This window comes from Mytilus galloprovincialis, chromosome 7 (genome assembly GCF_965363235.1).
Source record: "Mytilus galloprovincialis chromosome 7, xbMytGall1.hap1.1, whole genome shotgun sequence".
Lineage (NCBI taxonomy): Eukaryota > Metazoa > Mollusca > Bivalvia > Mytilida > Mytilidae > Mytilus > Mytilus galloprovincialis.
In genome coordinates, this window is record NC_134844.1 from 81,335,788 (window position 1) to 81,357,545 (window position 21,758).

At 31.4% G+C, this 21,758-nt stretch overlaps 1 protein-coding gene across 2 annotated transcripts in view; it reads right to left on the bottom strand.

The window, feature by feature from the left end:
* The window catches only part of LOC143083784 (soluble guanylate cyclase 88E-like), a 193,504-nt gene extending 174,385 nt beyond the window's left edge, over positions 1-19,119 (bottom strand). The window contains exon 1 of one of the 2 annotated variants that reach the window (XM_076260126.1): positions 18,854-19,119. The gene's annotated coding sequence lies outside the window, so the exon portion shown is untranslated. The remainder of the gene's footprint in view (positions 1-18,853) is intronic. The other variant, XM_076260124.1, reaches the window with a different exon arrangement.
* Positions 19,120-21,758: the final 2,639 nt, after the last annotated feature.

Genomic DNA, 21,758 nt, shown 5'->3' on the forward strand with positions numbered 1-21,758 from the left:
GTGTGGTCTAACGGGATGGCTAAAGTGCAGGCGATTTGGTGTCACGATATCTCAGTAGCATGGGTTCGAATCCCGGCGAGGGAAGAACAAAAAATTTGCCATACAAATTTACAGATTTAACATTGTTGGGTTGATGTTAAGACGAGTTGTATAACATTTTTTTGTATATACAAATTGACAAGGTTCCCCCTTGTGATACGCTATTCGTACAAGACTATTTTAAGGATCTATTTTGCTGGAGCTCACCTTCACTAGTTTGGTCGAAGTATTTTAAAAACATTTTCTGTTAATTTAGTTATTTTTACTTGCAAGACAAAATGGAAGACCAATCAAAGACAATATATATCAGTGGGTGTACATGCATTGGCATTTTTAAAAAGGTTAATTTATTATGTCATTAAAAGGAATCCCAGAAATAAAAAAATCTTTTGGCTTATAGTTAAAGTCTGTGCATGGCATTTGTTTTATTATACTTGTATGGTGTCATTTAATAGCCGTTTTGTTGCATGATTTCCCCACTTGTTCATGTGTTCATTTAAAAAAATTATAAAAAATAAATAATACTAGTACCCTCTTTCGTTTAAAAAATACATATGGTGAACTATGTATTTGAAGCTCGTCTTATTTTCTTCTACCTATATGATAATGCTCTCTTATAAATACGTTTTATACAAACACGATTAATCATTTGATACAAAAATGTCGTAATTTTAATACGGATGTTTCTTAGAATTGACGGTCAACCTTTAAAAAATAACGGTCATCCTTTTACAAACTACGGTCATCTTTTAAACAATTACGGTCACCCTTGTTATGAATCGCTGATTCTGTTACGGTCATCTCGATTGATTTCGATTGTAATTAACGGTCATCTGAGCTATTTTTTCAAATCAAATTTCCTGTTTCATACACATTTCTCGGTAGTAATTTGTGATTTTCGTGTGAAACTTTTATAAATTTACATCAATGTATGCTTTTTAAAGAAAACACTTTAACAGCCAATACAGATACTGACCTAATTTTTCATTTGACATCTTGGAATGACCGTGAATGCAGTTACGGTCATCAGCCTTACAAAAAACTGTTGATTGATTGAAGAGAAGCTATCAACAATCTCGATATAAAACAAATTATCAAAATAGAACCGACAAAATATGACAAAAAAAACAAACATTAACGAGGTACCAGACTTGAAACATACACAAGAAAAGAGGTATAATAATAATACCAAACAGTAGACTTTCAAAAAGTGCATAAAAGAACATGCAATAAAAACTAATGAATATAAGTGCTTACAGCCCCAGTCACACTCATGTTTCAAGAGCTACGTTTAAAATGGGACCTGTCCCGTATGTTTTGAAAATTTAACAACAAACTTAGCGAAAATTAAAACCTAGTAAATACGTTTCAAAGCTTAGCGGAACGTAACAAAACGTGCTAACTACGTACCGAAACGTATCAATGAGTGGTGGAAACGTAGGTCTACACGTGCTAATACGTCGCAAAACGTGATAAGAACGTAGCACAAACCTAGTTAAACCTAGCGTTCTAAATAACGGGGCATTTTAATTCCAAACATAGTTGAAACGTAGCATTTTAAAACGTAGTAAAACATGACAGTGTGACTGGGACTTAACTGTATACAGACAGTATTAAAAACAAAAATATACCAACAAAAATAAACAATGTTATACTGTTTAACACAAAGTTCGAAGTTATAATCAAAGCAGCATTCTAAAATAATTTCCTCTTACGACTGACTTTGACTTTTGTAACATCTGTTTGTTTTACCTCTTTGAAAAATGCATACAAGAATAGTCTGACATGAACTTCTAATAGAACACAACTTGTCGTTAGCGTATCCAAAACCGATACGACAAAAAGATGCTAGCATAGATTTTGAATTTATATAAACTTCAATTTTTATTTCAGGTAGATATTGTCTTTTAGAACATGGGAGGTTTGGCAGAATTGATAAACACCTCTAGTTTGACTTCGATTTTCAACAAACTTATAGTAAGACAACAGTTTGTATGAAAAGTATAAAAAAAAGTTTCAACGTTTCTTTTGTACTTCAATATAAGGTGCTTTATATTGTCACTTTCTTTTAAAGCAAAGACTAACTTTTGCGGTAAATTCTTAATAAAGTTAGCTTTATAAATGATAGTATCGTTAAAAGCTTGATTCGGGAAAAACGTTTTAATACAATTCCTGCAGATGGTATCATACTTCTACAATAAATCTCAATATTTATATAAAACTAAGTAAAACAGCTGGATCAATTTGTGATATTGTGAGATACTTAAATCCCTGCTTCAAAGGTTTAGTAAACAATCTATAAGCATTGTGGCACCGTTAAAGTCCGCAATTCCTCTAAAGTCCACAACACCGCTAAGGTCCACAACAAATTACCGCTAAAGTCCACAACAAATTACCGCTAAAGTCCATAACGCCGCTAAAGTCCACAAAATGACCTCCGCTAAAGTCCACAAGAAAACGCCGTTAAAGTCCTAACTAACAAGTTCCGCTAAAGTCCACAAAAAAACACCGTTAAAGTCCAAACATTTTTGTTTTACTCCCGTTTAGTCTAGATCTAATGAAAAGCATGGACTTTTGTTCTTGGAAAGTATTTCTTTTTAATTTGAATTATATTTTTGATAAATGAAAAGATTACAGTATCTAATTTTGATCCCCATCGGCATAAATCTGATCTTTGTATTGCGATTTTCTATCAATCAAACAGACAACATTTCTGAAAAGGGATATAGCTATGGTGCGCTTTTTGTATTCTTAAGTAAACATTTGTACATCCACAAGACACTCAAACATAGCGTTCTGTTAGGCTCCACAGCAGCCAAAAACGGTCCGTTTATCTAAAAATAGACTTTGAACCATAATTTTCTTGTTTGAAATCAACATATTGATACAGAATTCCAAACATTCATGCATTTTGTAGTGTTTAGCAGATTTCCATCACTCATTGGTTTGCATGTTTGGTTTTTTTTCTAAAAGGAAAATGTATTTGTTTCAGAATGCGTAAAAGATGAATTGAATAAATTATACGCGGATGCGGTTAAATATGAGTACGCGTACGGTTCGGACCGTATAAGTATACACGAACGCATGCTCGACCCGTATCAGTATAGTGACTATACTCGTACGGTCTAGGTACGAGCTCGACCTTACACGTGTATTTGGACCATATGGGTTGATTTGTCAAATATCAATAGTTAAAACATGAAATAAAAACTTTAACAGAATACAAAAGTGGAGCTACATTATAACTTTATCAGTTAAGCTCCTGTATTGAAATTGAGTTCAAATGCTCGCTGAAATTGAAGTTATTGGAAGTACATGGGTCATTATCAAAAAAACATGCAAAACTATGTTATTGGGTCTTTTTAAGTCACAGACATGAAAATATATCAAAATAACACTTGAATATGTTAAATATGAATGTTTTGTGATGCACAATATACTGTTTACAGTGTGAAATGTTATAAAAACATCCTTAATGTTTTCTTAAACCCTTGAAGATAGCCAGAATTGACTGTTATTTTTTACTATAAATCCTTTCAGACTTGAAATAGGACTATTATTCATATCATTTGTTATTATGATTTATCACTTTTTATTGCATTTTGATACATACAAACATTTTTTAATGATTTTGGGAGGTGTATGTTGGTTTTATAATAAAACTTTTCTCCAAAAGGAAATGTAACATTTTTTTAGTCACTGGTGTTACCAAAGGACAAATTAGTAGGATAAGAGTTATCTTTCGCAAGATTTGGGCATTTACAACAGTTTCTCCCTTAGCAATGTTACCTGTAAGCATTTTATGCAAAAGAAAACAAACAATTACATGTATGTTGAAGATTGAGTGAAAAAATCGTAAAAGTAAGTAAAGGTTATATCGGAATTGGGAATAGTGTCCATGGTGTACCCTTTATAAAAATCCTTTTTTGAATAGATTTCCTTAACTTTGAATAATGAAACATATTGATTATAGAAACATGCACCAGTAAAAACATATAGAATAGGGGAATGGAGCACTTATTTCGTAACTGAATCTTAAAATACACCTTAAATCATTGGTGGTACTGTCAATGGTGAGGACCATTTTGATCAAATAACACCATTGACCAGTTTAGTAACACCACTGAATATATCATGACAATCAGCATTGTTTTGTGTTTCTTACATGTTTAACAAGCTAAACATCATATTATTTATGAACAAGAGGCTGTCACAACGACAGCAAACCGGATTTATTAACATTTATTTGTGTCCTGGCAATATCACAAGAACCATTACTGATGAATGGTGAAAGTGAAAATCGTCAATATCAAATTTGACCTCCATTTTGTCATCAGTATCAACATATTAAAATTTGAAAAGCTTAGATTGAAAGGTTCATGAGTAAATGCAACAACGTGAATGGAAACGCCATTTTACGATCTTTCAAGAACCATAACTCCTGAACGGTAAAAGTCAAAATCGTCATTATTGAACTTGACCTCTATTTTGTCATCAGTAACATCATATTAAAATTTCAAAAGCTTTGGTTGAATGGTTCATGAGAAAATGCACGGACACGACGGGAAACACCATTTTTCAATCTTTCAAGAACCATAACTCCTGAACGGTAAAAGTCAAAATCTTCATTATTGAACTTGACCTCCATTTTGTCATCAGTAACAGCATATTAAAATTTCGGAAGCTTTGGTAGAACAGTTCATGCGTAAATGCACAAACACGACTGGAAACTCCATTTTTCAATCTTTCAAGAACCATAACTCCTGAACGGTAAAAGTCAAAATCGCCATTATTGAACTTGACCTTCGTATAGTTGTCAGTAATAACTTAATAAAATTTTAAAAGCTTTGGTTGAACGGTTCATGAGTTAATGCACGGACAACATTTGATTGCCGCCCGCCCGCCCGACCGACCGACCGCCCGGCCGCCCGCCGTACATCCCCAAATCAATAACCGACATTTTTGTCACAAAAATCCGGTTAAAAACAATACTTATTTAACAATGTTTTAACAATATCATGTATTACATATACACAGTTTTCACAAACGGATGTATGCTGGTAACACCAATGACACTATTTAGTAACACTATTGACATTTCTAGTAATGGATGTTATGTTATATAATTTGAGATTTTTTAGCCTAAGAATTATTTTGTCATCTTTTTCTTTTGCTCGGTGATCTTGACTTTGTATTCAGTACTTGATAAAGGTAAAATTGAAATGTGATGTCATTGGTGATACTTTTGTGTCATTGGAGTTACTGACGGGTCAGTGGTGTTACTTTATAAAAATGCGACATTTTTTTTTTATCTTTATTCATAATTGAAAGTGTTTTTAGGTCGTGTACGAAGGATTAGGTATATTATTATCATTTAATCTTATACAATTCACATATATTCAGTTTAAGTGTATTTTTTAGTATTTACAACGGCCATAATTAAGACAATGTATTCTGAAATTTATGTTTAAATAGAATGCACAGCTATATGAATAATGTCAATAAGTGGTAATTTAAACCTAAACAACAAATTGGAACAGTTGTTTGCTGTTAAACAGTAGTATTTAGTACCTAAATGTATGCTTTAAATTGGTAACACCATTGACAATATTCTTTCAAAGGATGACCTAAAATTGTTAAAATTGAAGAAACTCTTCATTTTTCCCTTTGCATATTTCTGAATATCGTTGCTACTATACTATAGAATAGACACATTTAAATGGTTTAAACAATGACATAATTTTTCAAAATATTACCTCGTCGAAATTTGCACTTTTTTTATGATGACCCACATACGTATATATGTTTTTAAAATAGAATTGTAATAGAAAAAAAACGTCAAGCCAGTAAATGGTCAGAAGGATGTTTCACCTATAATTTGTTGTTATACATGTATATATCATCATTGTATCATGTAAATCTACGTTTTTCATAAAAAAATATTTAGGGACTATTTCATGCCAGATTTTAATCAAAATTGGTACCAATGAAAGCAGAACTCTCATTAGTGTATTTGTTTATTTGGGAATTCATATAATTATTTTGACGCGTTAATTATCAATTTCTCATGATATAGTACAAAGTTTATATTTAATCAAAAAGTTTGATTTGCATCAGCAGAAAAACAAATTAAAATAACCGAAGAAAATTATGACTAAATAAACAAATATCTATTCAGACAAATCTGCGTCTTTCAACAAATGGTTTGTGAAAATCCAACTGTATATACCGTCATATGTAGTTTTGAATATTTTTTTTAATGATTTTTACATTCACTGACCGATTGATTTGTGTGTTGAGAAATCCAGAACTAATAACAATATATGCAGATGAGCATTGGAGGGTGTGAGAATAGGATATAAAAGGCAATACGAACGTTCATCTTGCATTGAACCCGAACACCAACAATTGTGGAACTATCATATAATCATAATTATTGATAAAATGTACGTCACATCAAAGTTCATGATATCGCATTCAGAGTTAATCTCCTTTCTTTATTCTCTTTTAGGATACATTTTTTACATCGCGATGGCCGTGAGGGCATTTCGATGTATTGATATCGCCTAGATTTCCATTACGTTACTTTCGTTTTGGGTTTGTAACCGATCTATTAACAAAATAAATACAAAAAACATAAAGGAGTGCAAAAGTAACATTCCTTATCGTTTGTTATAAATACATCTCTTCAATGAATACTGACAAAAATATTTTTGTTTATAACATAAATTAATAATATGAATTTTTTTTTCGTTAGATACATATGTATAAGTAAAAAATCATTGATAATATCTATGCACACGTACCGAAAATTGTTTAAACTTGGACGCATACCGGAGAATATCTCAAGAACGTTTTGGGGCAATCCCAGCAAGGACCGGTAACTCTGCAGGGAAGTTTGTTTTTGCGGGAAAATATGAATTCCTTCTCATATCCAATCTTTTAGAAATCGAATTTTTACCGAAGAATGTCCACCTTGCACTTGCACTGCACTTTTATAAGAATAGAAGAATACAATGATGAACCAAGGATGATAATTATATATACATGTAACTGTTATATTAATATAATATTAATCACCAAACCAGTGTATACTGACTAATTTATATCACTACAATATAATAGTTATTACGGTGAGGTTGATTTTCCTATCTTTTATTCATCATCCACGTACAAACTTGTCTTAGATTTTTTTTTATCTCTGTATATTAACCTCAGTTTCAGGTATAGAGATATGATTTTTTTTCTAAGACAAGTGGTTTTGACCATCCACAAGAACTTGCGGTCATCCGAAGCTCAGTATTTCAGTACTTTGATTAGTATTTTGAAAAGCCTAATGGAAGTCTTGTATGAAGATTTGAGCTGAAACTTTAACGAATTATAAACTTTCAAGGAATCATTATGTTAATGATTTTTTTAATACAATCTTATTGGTTATTGTATGACAGATTTAGTGTTTTGTTAGTTTATACATATTAAAATCTTTAAGTAATTTTGCATGACTTGTGATTAAAAACACTTTACCAAGTTAAATAGATTTTGTATGCATTTTTTTATTGAAAACAAATACATAGTACACGGTACCCAGTACAAAGTACACACTTACACAGTATGGAAGCAGTCAATATAAAAATAAGGAGATGTGGTATGATTGCCAATGGGACAACTATCCACCAAAGTTCAAATGAAGTGAGTGTTAGGAATACGACAACAATTTGTTGTTTTTATAAGAGAGTGCCAATTGCGTACAAGGGCAGTAAGTAAGTAAGTAAGTTAGTAAATAAGGGAGTGCGGTCAATTACGAAGTAGTTGATAAGGATAAGAGTCGAACACATTTGCCTTAACCGGGATTCATCAAATTTACAACATCATTGTTAATATTATAGAGAGATTAAGAAACGATTTCCGGTGGATGAAGCTTAAAAGTAACAGAAAATCCAAAACAACCAAGAAGATAATATTTAGCGTACGAGCGTTCTTGACGTTAGAAAAGAAAGATTTGTGGAAAATATGTTGTGAAGACGAACGGCGAAAAAAAAGGAGAATGGAGAACCGAGAAAGTATAGAAAGAATGATGAAAGGAAAACAGAAAAAGGAGTGCAGAGAAAGGAGGCGGAGAAAGGAGTACGGAAAAAGAAGAAAGATGGACCAGGACGGAGCATAATTTCGGACTTGTGTTATAAACAATGGATTTTAAATTTAACTGTTGTTTCACGATATGTGTATATATAGTATGTTCTATAGTAAAATTAATGTAGTCATAAATAGAAAGTAAGTTAACATTAATATAAGAAATATTTTAAATAGCAAACAAAAAGTTAAAGTTAAAATTAAAGTAGATAAATAAGGATTAGGTGAAAAAAAAGATAGAAAGTAAATTTAAGTGTGTTTAAAAAAATATATAGGAATTAAGTTAAATTGAAAATTGAGTCATTGATAAAGGTAAATTTGAAAAGAAATGTCTAAATTGAGATAAACGGAATACTAGTATGAATTATGATATATAAGTGCTGAAACAGCTTCATTTAAAGTGTTGATGAATAATCATTTAATCTGGAAAACTGTTAATAACAAATAAGATACTTAATAATGATAATTGATGAAAAAGAAATATGAAATGACCAGAAAGTATTGTTAGTTTATAAATATATATAAAAAAAAAAAAGTAATTTAGAGTAACTATATTGAAATGTAATGTGTCTGAGAAGCTAAAGTTCAGGCGGTTCAAATTCATTAAACGTAAAGAGGAAATGTCCTTGTTTATATGAGAACTTTTAAATAATGCCTTCAACTTTAACCTTTAAAAGATAAAAGTACATTAAAAAACAATCAAATCTATAAGAAGAGGTTGGTTGTTTAAGGACTTAAAAACTTGATATTATGTAGAATAAAACGTCTACATTAGAAAATGTCGAGATAAGGTACAGTGTCCTATAAGGAAAAATATAGATTAATAGATAAATAGTAATTTTAAGAGAAATGCACATGAAAAAAATAATCATAAACTTGGTTGATTGTTAAAGTGTTTAATGGTTCTAAAGCGATTACGATAAAAATGTTGAGTAAAACATGTGTTTTATGGTTCCTGTGTGCAATAATTTAATGTTAGTTTAATCATAAGAATTTAATTTTGCTGATCACCTAATTAAATTATTGTTAAATATGTTGACCTAGCTAGTCTTCATGTAAAACCTTGATTGTAGCAAACATACTATTATTCTAGCATAGGCAAATGCTTATCCATGTAATGCAAAATCTTAACTGTAATCAGAGGTTTTTAGTAAACTAACCATGGTAAAACAGACAACATATTTGACTAAAGTGATATAATATGAAATGAGCTCATGTCTTGCAGTAGTTCTGCAGTCGGAGCAAAATACCCAGGAAAATGAGCATACTCCAAAGAGAGAGTAAATGACTCGGGTATGTTTGGAGTTCGAGCAGACTACCAAGAAAAGAGGGCTTACTACAAAAGTAATAGAGAAACGATAATATTAATAATGATAAAAACACCAACGCTCTTTTAGTAAAAAAAAAAAAAAAAAAAAAAAAAAGATTTGTAATGAAAATATTTAAGATCAAATTGTTTTGTTTTTTTTTAGATAAAAAAGAGAAAAAAGCCATAAAGTAAATACTACATGTAAATGGTCATATAAAGTCATGAATAAGAGTAATTAAAAGGCAATCAGTCATCTCATATATATATATATAACATCAAAAGAAATAAGACTTATTCCATATGTTTCGAAGCGCAATCTTTAAAAAAAAAATTTAAGAATAAAACATAAAGTTTTCTTTTATATGCTTCATTTTTTTATTCCTACATAATAATCTCAATTATTTGTGTTGTTGATTTTTTATCTAAAATTTTGGAGCTCCAAAATTAAATGGAGTGGGGGAGTATTATTATAGAGAGATTTTCTTTAAATGTTCTTCAAAGTTTGAAGTATAATATAATCATAGTTTAGTTTCACTTGTCCAGATAAATGACCATTATAAAATTTTATTGACCATGTACAAATTTAGCCAGTGGGGTATATGATGTGAATAAACACTTCATTCAGATAACTGAATGACCATGTTACATAAACACCATGACACATGTTACTTTTAAGTGTATTGGGGGAGTTAAGACTTTTAATAAGGGTAATGCATCGGTCACTTCAAAGTTGCAAAAGTTAAGTACCGACATTTATGACTTTATTTGAATAATGAGATAATTTCTCCGGGACTATATAAACAAGTTTGTTCAGTTGGAATACTATCTGTTAATTCCAGCTGAACAGAACTTTGTGTTTTTATTTAAAGGTTAGTAGACTTTCCACATTTTTTTGGTAACTTAATAAATTTAATTGAGAAAGAATTTATGGTTAAAAGTACATTTTTAAACTGTAATCCGAAAATAAAAATTTTATCAATTTAACGGAAAACTTAAATTATTCAATGTCATTTGATTTATTTACAACTTTATTGTATTTGTTAATAATCACTATTTTCAATTTGTATTTTTAATTTGATGTTAAGTATTGTATTATAATAATTAAAAATGGATCTGTTAATTCCAGCTGAACAGAACTTTGTGTTTTTATTTAAAGGTACTATTTCTGAAACCCTTGTGGTATGATCCAGTCCTAAACACATACAGCATAAAAACTACTGGTTATCCGACTATCACAAAAAGCTTCATCCAACCTCTTGCTAAACCAAGTTGAGTTAGTCCAACCAAATATAAAAAGTGCTGGAGTCCAACTATAAAAAGTGCTTACAACCAACTATAAAATTAACATCCTTGTGATTACTGTAGATATACCTCTTAAATCGCTCGGCAAACCAGGCCTCGGAAATTATTTAAATGATAGAAGAAATATATGGTATAATTGCCGATGAGACGATTCAATCTCAATCAGAGAATTTAACAACTATTTTAGATCACCGTACGTCCTTCAATAATGAGCAGAATCGATACTTCACGGAAAGCTATAAAAGGCCCGAAATAAAAAAAATAATGTTAAACAATTCAAACGAGAAAAGTAACGGCCTGAAATATTTACATAACAATAAACAAGAAAATAATATGACATACATAATACAAACGACAGCCAACGAGTTACATGTTCCTGACTTGGACAGGTACATACATAATGTGACACAGTTACATGTTCCTGACTTGGACAGGTACATACATAATACAAACGACAGCCAACGAGTTACATGTTCCTGACTTGGACAGGTACATACATAATGTGACACAGTTAAACACATTACTGGCGCCAAACCCTTCCCTAACCTGGAATAAAATTAACGGTACCAATTTTCTTGCACCAGATGCGCATTTCGACAATACATGTCTCTTCAGTGATGCTCGTGGCCAAAATATTTAAAATCCAAAGCTTATATAATCCTAGACCTGGAACAGTGTTGAAACAGTACAACACATACACTATTACTATTGTGCCAAAGTTTGCGTAAATTCATTATAAGTCAAAACCTAATCAATATCCTATTAACTGATATAAGTATGATGCAAGTAATACTTATATTTCCACTTTGGTCTCCAGAAGAGTGGTCTAAATATGTATTCTATTTATTGTTGAGTTGATGTCTCATTGAAATGTACTCAAATCAGATTTTATTGAAAAAAATAATGTTATATTGAAAAGAGGAAAACATTTCAATGTAGATAAATCAAAACTATAATATAAATTCATATTTTATGTATTCTCTCCGTAAAATAGAGGCGTTTTAAAATCACCATAACGCAAAAAAAGTAACGTTGCCTATAATATTATAGTGAACGACAAATTAGCGACGCTGTGACATTTTGGTAGACCACCATGCGATCGCTTTAATTTGCAATTGATGATTTGTAAATTACTCCTTGCTTTAAAGTTAAAAATACCAAAATGTTTATTTTGCAAAGGAATTTGAGATGATGGTGATGTTTTCGGAAATCGATCTTGTTTTACTCTTTTTGAAGGTTTTTAACTACTTGTCCTTAATAATAGTAGACACCCTGTCAACGCATCGATGTCCGATACTAATCGATAAATATATAATTTAAAGCATAGAATTTTATTTTTTTTTTAATTTGGAATTTATTATACTGGAATTATTTTTCCGTTCTGAAAATCATAGCACATAATTTTTCGTTGTTTTCTATAGCCAACACCGAAATTAATAACGTAAAGCGTTGGTTAAACGTTTTGTAATTATAGGAAACCTTTTGGGATTCATTCACTTCGTATTTTTTTTTGTTTAATGTTATAATTAAGATTGCTGTCCGAATGAATGCCATTCAAATGTTAAAGATTAGGAGAAACGCTTAATTTGTACATTAGTCACGTCAAAAAGTGATTATATGTATAGAATAAGAAGAAAAAAGAAAAACATTATTCAAGAATGCAGTAATTATGTAATAATTAATAACTTACGAATTTTCGAACATTTTTAAAATGATGTCCAAATTGGCCATCATCATCACATTAAATACAAAGATCAAATTAATAGAACAAAATCATATACAGATACTGTACTTTTTTTCATTTATCAAACTAAAATTGAGAATGGAAATGGGGAATGTGTCAAAGAGACAACAACCCGACCATAGAAAAGACAACAATAGAAGGTCACCAACAGGTCTTCAATGAAGCGAGAAATTCCCGCACCCGAAAGCGTCATTCAGCTGGCCCCTAAACAAGTATATACTAGTTCAGTGATAATGAACGCCATACTCAACTCCAAATTGTACACAAGAAACTAAAATAAAAAATAATACAAGACTAACAAAGGCCAGAGGCTCCTGAGACAGGCGCAAAAATGCGACGGGATTGAACATCTTTATGAGATCTCAACCCTCCCTTTACCTTTAGCCTATGTAGAAAAGTAAACGCATAACAATACGCACATTTAAAATTCAGTTCAAGAGAAGTCCGAGTCTGATGTCAGAAGATGTAACCAACGAAAATAAACAAAATGACAACAATACATAAATAACAACAGACTACTAGAAGTTAACTGACATGTCAGCTCCAGACTTCAATTAAACTGATTGAAAGATTATGATTTCATCATATGAATATTAGGCACTATCCTTTCCATTAGAGGTTTAGTAACAAATAATGACCGAGAAGAAAAGTCCATGCTTTGTATTTTACTGACGGGATTAAAAAAACAAACCGAATTGATGTTTTTATCCATTAAAAAAAAAAATGTATGGACTCTAACGGTGTTTTTTTGTGGACTTTAGCGGAATTTGTTATTTAGGACTTTAACGGCGTTTTCTTGTGGACTTTAGCGGAGCTCATTTTGTGGACTTTAGCGGAAAGTTTGTGGACTTTAGCAGCGTTGTGGACTTTAGCGGTAATTTGTTGTGGACTTTAGAGGAATTGTGGAGGACTTTAACGGTGCCACAAAGCATATTAAACCATCATAGAAAACTATGAATCAACGAATGCCCATTTATAACCATTTTTTTTACCACGCGATATATAACTTGCTTACGTATTATTGATAACATAATATAGTTCTACTGCAATATTTTGTTTAAACCCAAAAGAGTTTACAAAAACATATAAAAGGCCCCATACACGCATTTTATGTTGATGTATATATTGTTGGCGGACGTATTGAAGCCTATATACTATTGACGGACGTATTGTAACTTATAGACTGTTGACGGACGTATTGTAACCTATAGACTGTTGAAGGACGTATTGTAACCTATAAACTGTTGAAGGACGTATTGTAACCTATAAACTGTTGAAGGAAGTATTGTAACCTATAAACTGTTGACGGACGTATTGTAACCTATAGACTGTTTACGGACGTATTGTAACCTATAAACTGTTGACGGACGTATTGTAACCTATAAACTGTTGAAGGACGTATTGTAACCTATAAACTGTTGACGGACGTATTGTAACCTATAGACTGCATGTTGACGGACGTATTGTAACCTATAGACTGTTGACGGACGTATTGTAACCTATAAACTGTTGAAGGACGTATTGTAACCTATAAACTGTTGAAGGACGTATTGTAACTTATAGACTGTTGACGGACGTATTGTAACCTATAGACTGTTGACGGACGTATTGTAACCTATAGACTGTTGACGGACATATTGTAACCTATAAACTGTTGACGGACGTATTGTAACCTATATACTATTGACGGACGTATTGTAACTTATAGACTGTTGACGGACGTATTGTAACCTATAGACTGTTGACGGACGTATTGTAACCTATAAACTGTTGAAGGACGTTGTTTTACCTATTAAATTGGATTTGTAATGGCTATGTGTGGTTGTTGTCTAATTCATGGATATTCATAGTTTTGTATGCATATGTTATTTTAAAAGCATACAATGTATTACATATAAATATTCGGTCATAAAGTCAATACAATATCAATTAAATTAATTATGATGAAAAATATAATTAATTATTTGGTGTGTGTAATCACTTCTCTATTAGATGAAGAGGCTATTATTTACCTTTATCAATTTTTGACAGAATAGAGACCATAAACAATAGAAAGAAAAGGACTTCATAATTATATTTTCTCGCAAAATGTAATCACAAATTTACTTTCGTAAACGAGTTTAAGTTTGAAAATATCAAGATTGTACAGTTATCGTATTAACAGATAATAAGCTCGCAAATGAACTTATGAACAGCATACACATTTGATAAACCCATTATACATAACTTCGTAAAAGCATCTCACTCTGATTTTAGAGATTTTCGGCGAATCATATGCAACTTCCGAAAATCAGAAAATTATGAAAAGACAATTAAAAATTGCTAGTAAAAATAGAAATTCAAGTTCGTTTGCAAAATCTAATATTGGTCAGGTGAGCTATTATCATATGTCTCCTCTCGCCTCACATTGCGTCAGTCGCTCCGCCCTTCTATTGGTCAACCAATCACATTTCCCTCGTCCTAACACTGGGTCGATTCCACTGCTGGTGGGCATTTCGTTCCCGAGGGTATCACCAGCCCAGTAGTCAGCACTTCGGTGTTGACATGAATATAAATTATATGGTCATTTTTATAATTTCCTGTTACAAAACTTTGAACTTTTCGAAAAACTAAGGATTTTCTTATCCCAGGAATAGAATGCCTTAGCCGTATTTGGCACAACTTTTTGGCATTTTGGGTCCTTAATGCTCTTCAACTTTGTACTTGTTTGGCTGAGCGTCATTGATGAGTCTTATGTAGACGAAACGCGCGTCTGGCGTATAAAGTTATAATCCTGGTACCTTTGATAACTATATACACCACTAGGTCGATTCCACTGCTGGTGGACGTTTCGTCCCCGAGGGTATCAACAGCCCAGTAGTCAGCACTTCGGTGTTGACAAGAATATCAATTATATGGTCATTTTTATAATTTCCTGTTACAAAACTTTCAATTTTCTTATCCAGGAATAGATTACCTTAGCCGTATTTGGCACAACTTTTTGGCATTTTGGGTCCTAAATGCTCTTCAACTTTGTACTTGTTTGGCTTTATAACTTTTTTTATCTGAGCGTCACTTTTGAGTCTTATGTAGACGAAACGCTCGACTGGCGTATAAAATTATAATCCAGGTACCCTTGATAACTATAAACTTTGTACAACTTCGTACTTTATTTGGTCTTTTTTAAACTTTTTTTGGATTCGAGCGTCACTGATGAGTCTTTTGTAGACGAAACGCGCGTCTGGCGTATATATAAAATTTAGCCCTGGTATCTATGATGAGTTTATTTGCATGCACGAGGTGTATATACTAGTCTACTAGATTGTATATTGAACATGTTGATTATTATGGCGATTTAACATTGTTGTCAGGGGAGGATTTAGGCGGTTTTCTGCTTGAAACTTAAATTTCTCGCTAATTTTACCACAAAATATTTCTCGCAATGTTTGGCTTGGCGAGATATCTTCATTGCACCCACTCTAGAAGAATATTTCGATAATTTGACCTCAGAAAATTTCTCGCTTCGAGTTTTATTATCATGACCTTTGTATTGAGTATTGGTACATTTGTTAATTATGTTGACTTCGATCTTTAGTGATTTTTTGTTTTGTCCCTTCCCTTCGACTTTTCGTCTTCAGTCAATATACTTCTTTCGGGTCATCCTTGTTTCGACCTCATACAAAGGCTATAATTGTATAATATCATATTGTCGGAAACATATCATTTGCATTTATCATAATTTGATTTAATTTGTAAAAATAAGTAATGATTTATTAGTTGGTGTCTGATAAATAACACCTAGTTGACATATTTCTTATTTCAAATACTTAAAAGCGACATTCATAAGTCACTTATATCAGAAAAAGTATGTAATATTACAAATCGGATTCCTGCATTATAAAAAAGTTCAAATGTTTTACTACACTTCTAAAGGAGGTATTTGACGTCTATAATATAATTTGATATATTCCATATACACTTGCAAGAACAACACGATGAAATTACAACTAAATGTATAGCATGTTTAACCAGATAGCCATTAATTTATACATCTTTACTTTTGGTATATGTGTTTTCCCATGCAGCGGGTAATCATTCAAATCAATATAGTTTGATTGTTTGATTGCTGTTTGCTTAACGTCCAGTGACAAATCTTTCGTTTATAATCTGAATTTAGATCAACTAAGAACAAAAAGATTAGGTATATATAAATGTATGTTCTGTTCAAGGGGCACTAGCTACGAGATATATAAAAAGTCTGAAATGTATTTCTTTTGATCAATCATTAATAACTAAATTTGGTGCATTTACTGTTTTCTGATTGATTAAAAGTATTACTATAATTTTCAATGTTGTCATTTTTTCTGGCGACACGCCCACTCTGACTTTGGGTATTCATACGCCAACATGTGTGTACGTTGTTATTGTTAATATAAATAATATAAAAAGTTCTTTGAGCCTTATTTTTGATAGAAATTTATTTATAATGATTGGCAATAATTTAGTTTGAATTCATTGACCCATAAAATTAATTTTTAACTCTTCACATATTACACAATCCGTTCGCGGATAGCCATTCATTAAATGAAAGTGAAATAGTGAAATGATTATTCGCTTTAGGAAGCCAGTATGGTTCAATTTTGTGAAGATAAGTTAAGAAACAGTGATGCTGAACTGTTCACCTGAAACTGAATATTTCGACCTCATTGAATCCGTATTGATGTCAAATTTAATCCCTTATCTAGAGATGGATAACGCATGCACTGTGCATGTTGAGTTATTTAAAAGAAAAGAATGTCAACATTGAAAGTGAAACAATTTTGATTGACCGATTCGATCCACAAAATATCATTCTTATACAGGTAAAAATGACGATTAACATATAATTTAATATATAATATGAAATTAAACAAACCTAGAAAAATCCAAATGAATGAGTTCGTTTCTACTTTTATTTATATTAATTTGTGTTTACCTCACCAAAAGTGAGTATTTATATAGAATTTGCTTGCAAATGAAAAACAAGCCACCACGAAATAGCCCAAAGCGGTGCTTAAAAGTGGTGTTAAAACACAAAAAAAAATATTTAAATATGCAAATGAAAATTTTCATTTGCATTTCAAATGGGAAGTCACAATCTATCAATAGGTTTTGTTATATTAACTTACATATAATATTCAAGTATGTTAAATATATGACCGAGATTTTAGCTATATAAAAATACATCTGTTTCATGTCAACACTTATATTTGTATGTTTTTCCTCGATTTTCCCAATAATTGTGCCTCTTAAAGATTTTGTTGTTTCAGATAACGTTTTATCATGCTGTCGATTATCATAACTAAATAAATCTTCAAAGTTATCATCTGTAATTATCTAAAATTATGCTTTTTGGTTTAGAACCATAAAGCAAAATAAAAGAATTGCTATATATGTCTAATTTCTTTATTGTATAACGAATCACAAATCCATGAACGCCGCATTGCGTCATTACTATACTCTCAAGGGTATATTCATCAAAAAGTCAAGTATTAATTGATCTTTGCATAAAGATTTTTATATTGGATTGCAAACAAAACCTAGAAAACAATACAGATGAAAGTCTTTAATAGTTCCTATCTCAGGATCTACCAGAACGGAAAAGGTAATGAATTACATATTGCAACAGACTTGGGACTATCTTCAGACAGTGGTAAAGATAGAGAGTCGGTCTGCAGAAGGTGTAACTTCTCTCCAATGTATATTCGCCTTTCCCAATCTCAAAGTTAAAGATTTTCAAAAATAAATGATTTACATTTTAACCGTTGAATTGTGTTTAAAAACAACCTTTTCTCCCTTGTTTGATGGTCATAAATAATAATCTTCTTGTCAATCAAAATATTTTCTCACGGAAACCGCATTAATTCACACATGTCATACGCGTGTAGATTCCATCTCCTTGCCTATAGTTAAAATATATTCGCATCAACAACTTTCGTTTCTAAATTATACATAAATCGCAAATGGCAGAGCGTATGCTTAATGTATGTGACAATGGTCCCGGGTTCGAACCTAGACTTAACGTTGTAATTTTGTTCTAATGTTACAATATATGCTGTAACTGAATAAGTGTGACTGACAATGCTTCCCCTGTCCTAGAAGAAATATAACCTCGAAAATAAGCCGAAAAGGGAGATTCTAATTTCGTATAACTTAAAAGCAACTATAGTACATAAAGGGCGTCTTGTACCGACATAAAAAAAAAAACGTTTATACAACACCCCTAAAGGCTGGAGTCCTTATCAATATTTCTAAATTAATCTTTAACAGGACAAGTGACATTAAGACAAAAAATGTTTTTAAAAACTTACCTTTTATGGAAATAACACCAAATGTATAATTCCTCACAAAAGAATGAATCTGTTAATCAATCTAATCACTCAATCGGAACGGTACAAGTTTGTGTAACACTTAACGCTATCATAAAACCGATGATTTATTTAAACAATAGATCACTATTGTCAGGGTGTTTTTTTAGGTTAGAGACAACTTAACTTGCATTTCACCTTCTATCTAGTTATTTCTTCATTTTGTTTTAAGACGTAAATGAACAATATCTCCTAAACTGTAATCGTTGATGTAAAAAAAAATCGTACAAAATCGGAACGTTATCGCTTAGATTATGTCTTTCAGAATAAACCAAATAGATACACATGCAAAGTTGTTCCACCTGTGTTTATAAAACATTCACATCATACAGATTAAAACCTTTACATGAAATTCACTGATCATTTTCAGATTAGTATAACAAATCGTTTTTACTTAATAAAGGAGCATTCTGCTGTTTCAGGTGGTTTAAATTTCATTGGCAGAAGGGAGATATATGTCTATGATCTGTTTATTCTTAATATTCCTTGTTTTTACATTTTTTTATTATCTTGAAGTAATCTGAAGTAGTTATCATAATATGTGTTAGAATGCTAATCATAGTTAATGATCGTTTTACTAAGATATGATGTAATAGGACAATAGGTAGTATTCTCCATGATAGGCTTTTCAGACATGTTTATTGCTTAACTTTATAAAAAAAAATACATAGAGAACCATTTATTCTTGGAGTACTTTATTATCTTTCTTTTTATATTTTTTAAAAAGCAGTTAACATTCTTTTTGCGAAGATTTATTGATAAATTGAAATGAAAAAAAAATCCTCACGGTAGAAACAATTTTTACTATAAATACTACTGCAGTAAACTGTTGTTCAAAATGTATATGTTACAGAAATCCCTCTAAAATTACCTTACGAGATACCTATGATCTGTTTATTCTTGATATTCCTTGTTTTACATTTTTTATTATCTTGAAGTGTTCTGAAGTAGGGTGATTCTAGAATTTTTCTAAAACTGCACACATTTAATTTCAGTTGCTAATTTTGTAGTCTGCCTAGCTACTTTGTTTTAGTATGACTTGATGAAAAGGTAGTTTTAATCATTTTATGTGTTTGACCACACCTTTATTGTCTATATATCATTATGGTTGATGATATTATGTGATTTATACTACATACACATGCTATTTGTGCTATCAGAGTATTTAAACTTTAGATTTTCTAATAGATGTCCATTTACAACAATAAGAACACGAATGCAACAACGTTTCTGCATATTTTCAAGCAGATTCAACATTAGAGGTATGTTGCGATATTTGTATCCGTTCAGACTACATTCAACTTCAACGCCATACAACTGGCTTAAAATTATCAAACAGGACAAAAAGATGGTTGTCCAAAAAAACTAAATTGTGTGACCTGTTCAAGTTGTTGATAACTTTACTGTTCCCATTTCGAGTGTTGATACATAAGTTGGATATCCAAGAAATCTAATTTTTCAACAATAAAAACAAGTGACCAAGAACAGTTTGTCAGGTCATAATTAGTAACTTATATTCATAGTGTAAATAGGTATTCATTCTACGTTAATTGCTGACAATATGCATGTTTGGTTGACGTAATTTGTGAGTTTCTTATTAGGTTTCTGGATTTATGTCTAACATTTTACAGCAAAAATATCAAGTCAGCAAATAGCTGTAAAAATTACGAAAAAAACAGTAATTACATGTAATAATTGAAACGATCGGTACATGCCTGTAATTCCTAAATTGACTAGTAATTACATGTATTTACTTAATTATTTAGTAATTACTGTAACATATATAAAAAAAACTTTATAATCCATTTAATATGGCCTTATCACATTTGACCTTTTTTAGTTGAATCGTACGGATCCTCATATACTTGCAGATGCAGATAGGGATATATAATTTCAGAATCGAGCACGACTGATTTTAAGTCCAGTGCTAGAAATGTAATACTCCTGCGCTGGTTTACAGTTTCGACAACGTATCTGTATTTGTGTATTGCATAACGTGTCCCTAGAGACTTGCGGGACCAAAGGGAAAGTCACTTTATTTTGTAGAAATGACAAAAATAACCACTCTCTCTTCACAATAAGCCTTAAGTGAAACTAATATAGCTTACTTATTGTAAGTGTAAGCCTTTGTTTTTGGTTATTGTTCTCCCATTAGGACTGTTACATCATATAAAAAAGAAGATAAGGTATGATTGCCAATGAGGGAATTCTGCACAAGAGATCAAATAACACAGAAATTAATAACTATAGGTCACCGTACGGCCTTCAACAATGACTCAGCAAAGCCCATACCGCATAGTCAGCCCCGAAATAACAAATGTAAAACAATTCAAACGCGAAAACTTGCAGCATAATTAATGTACAAAATATAAATGAAAAACATATATGTAACACAGCCACAAATGGCAACCACTGAATTACAGGCTTCTGCCAAGTCATAGTTGGCCGTTATAAAATATCTGTGTCACAGCTGACGACGAATATTTTCCAATTGTTGTAGCCAAAATCCCGTCATTTTGACCTATCAAATTCAGTTTATGATCGGCTATTTTCTAACATGAGCAATACAAGGGTGCCACATGTGGAGCAGGATCTGCTTACTCTGTCAAATCGCCGGAGATTAAACTCCGGTTTTTAGGGGGTTTTGTGTTGCTCAGTCATTATTTTTCTATGTTTTGCGTTGTGTACTGTTGTTTGTCTTTTCGTCGTTTTTTTAATTGTTTGCCAACTGGTAAGTTGAATATCCATTTGCTACCTTTCGTCTCTCTTTTCCGTACAACACCCTGTTCATTCTTTAAAAAACACATTTTACATGTGTCTGGATATTTTGGAGTTTAAGGTTTTCTAT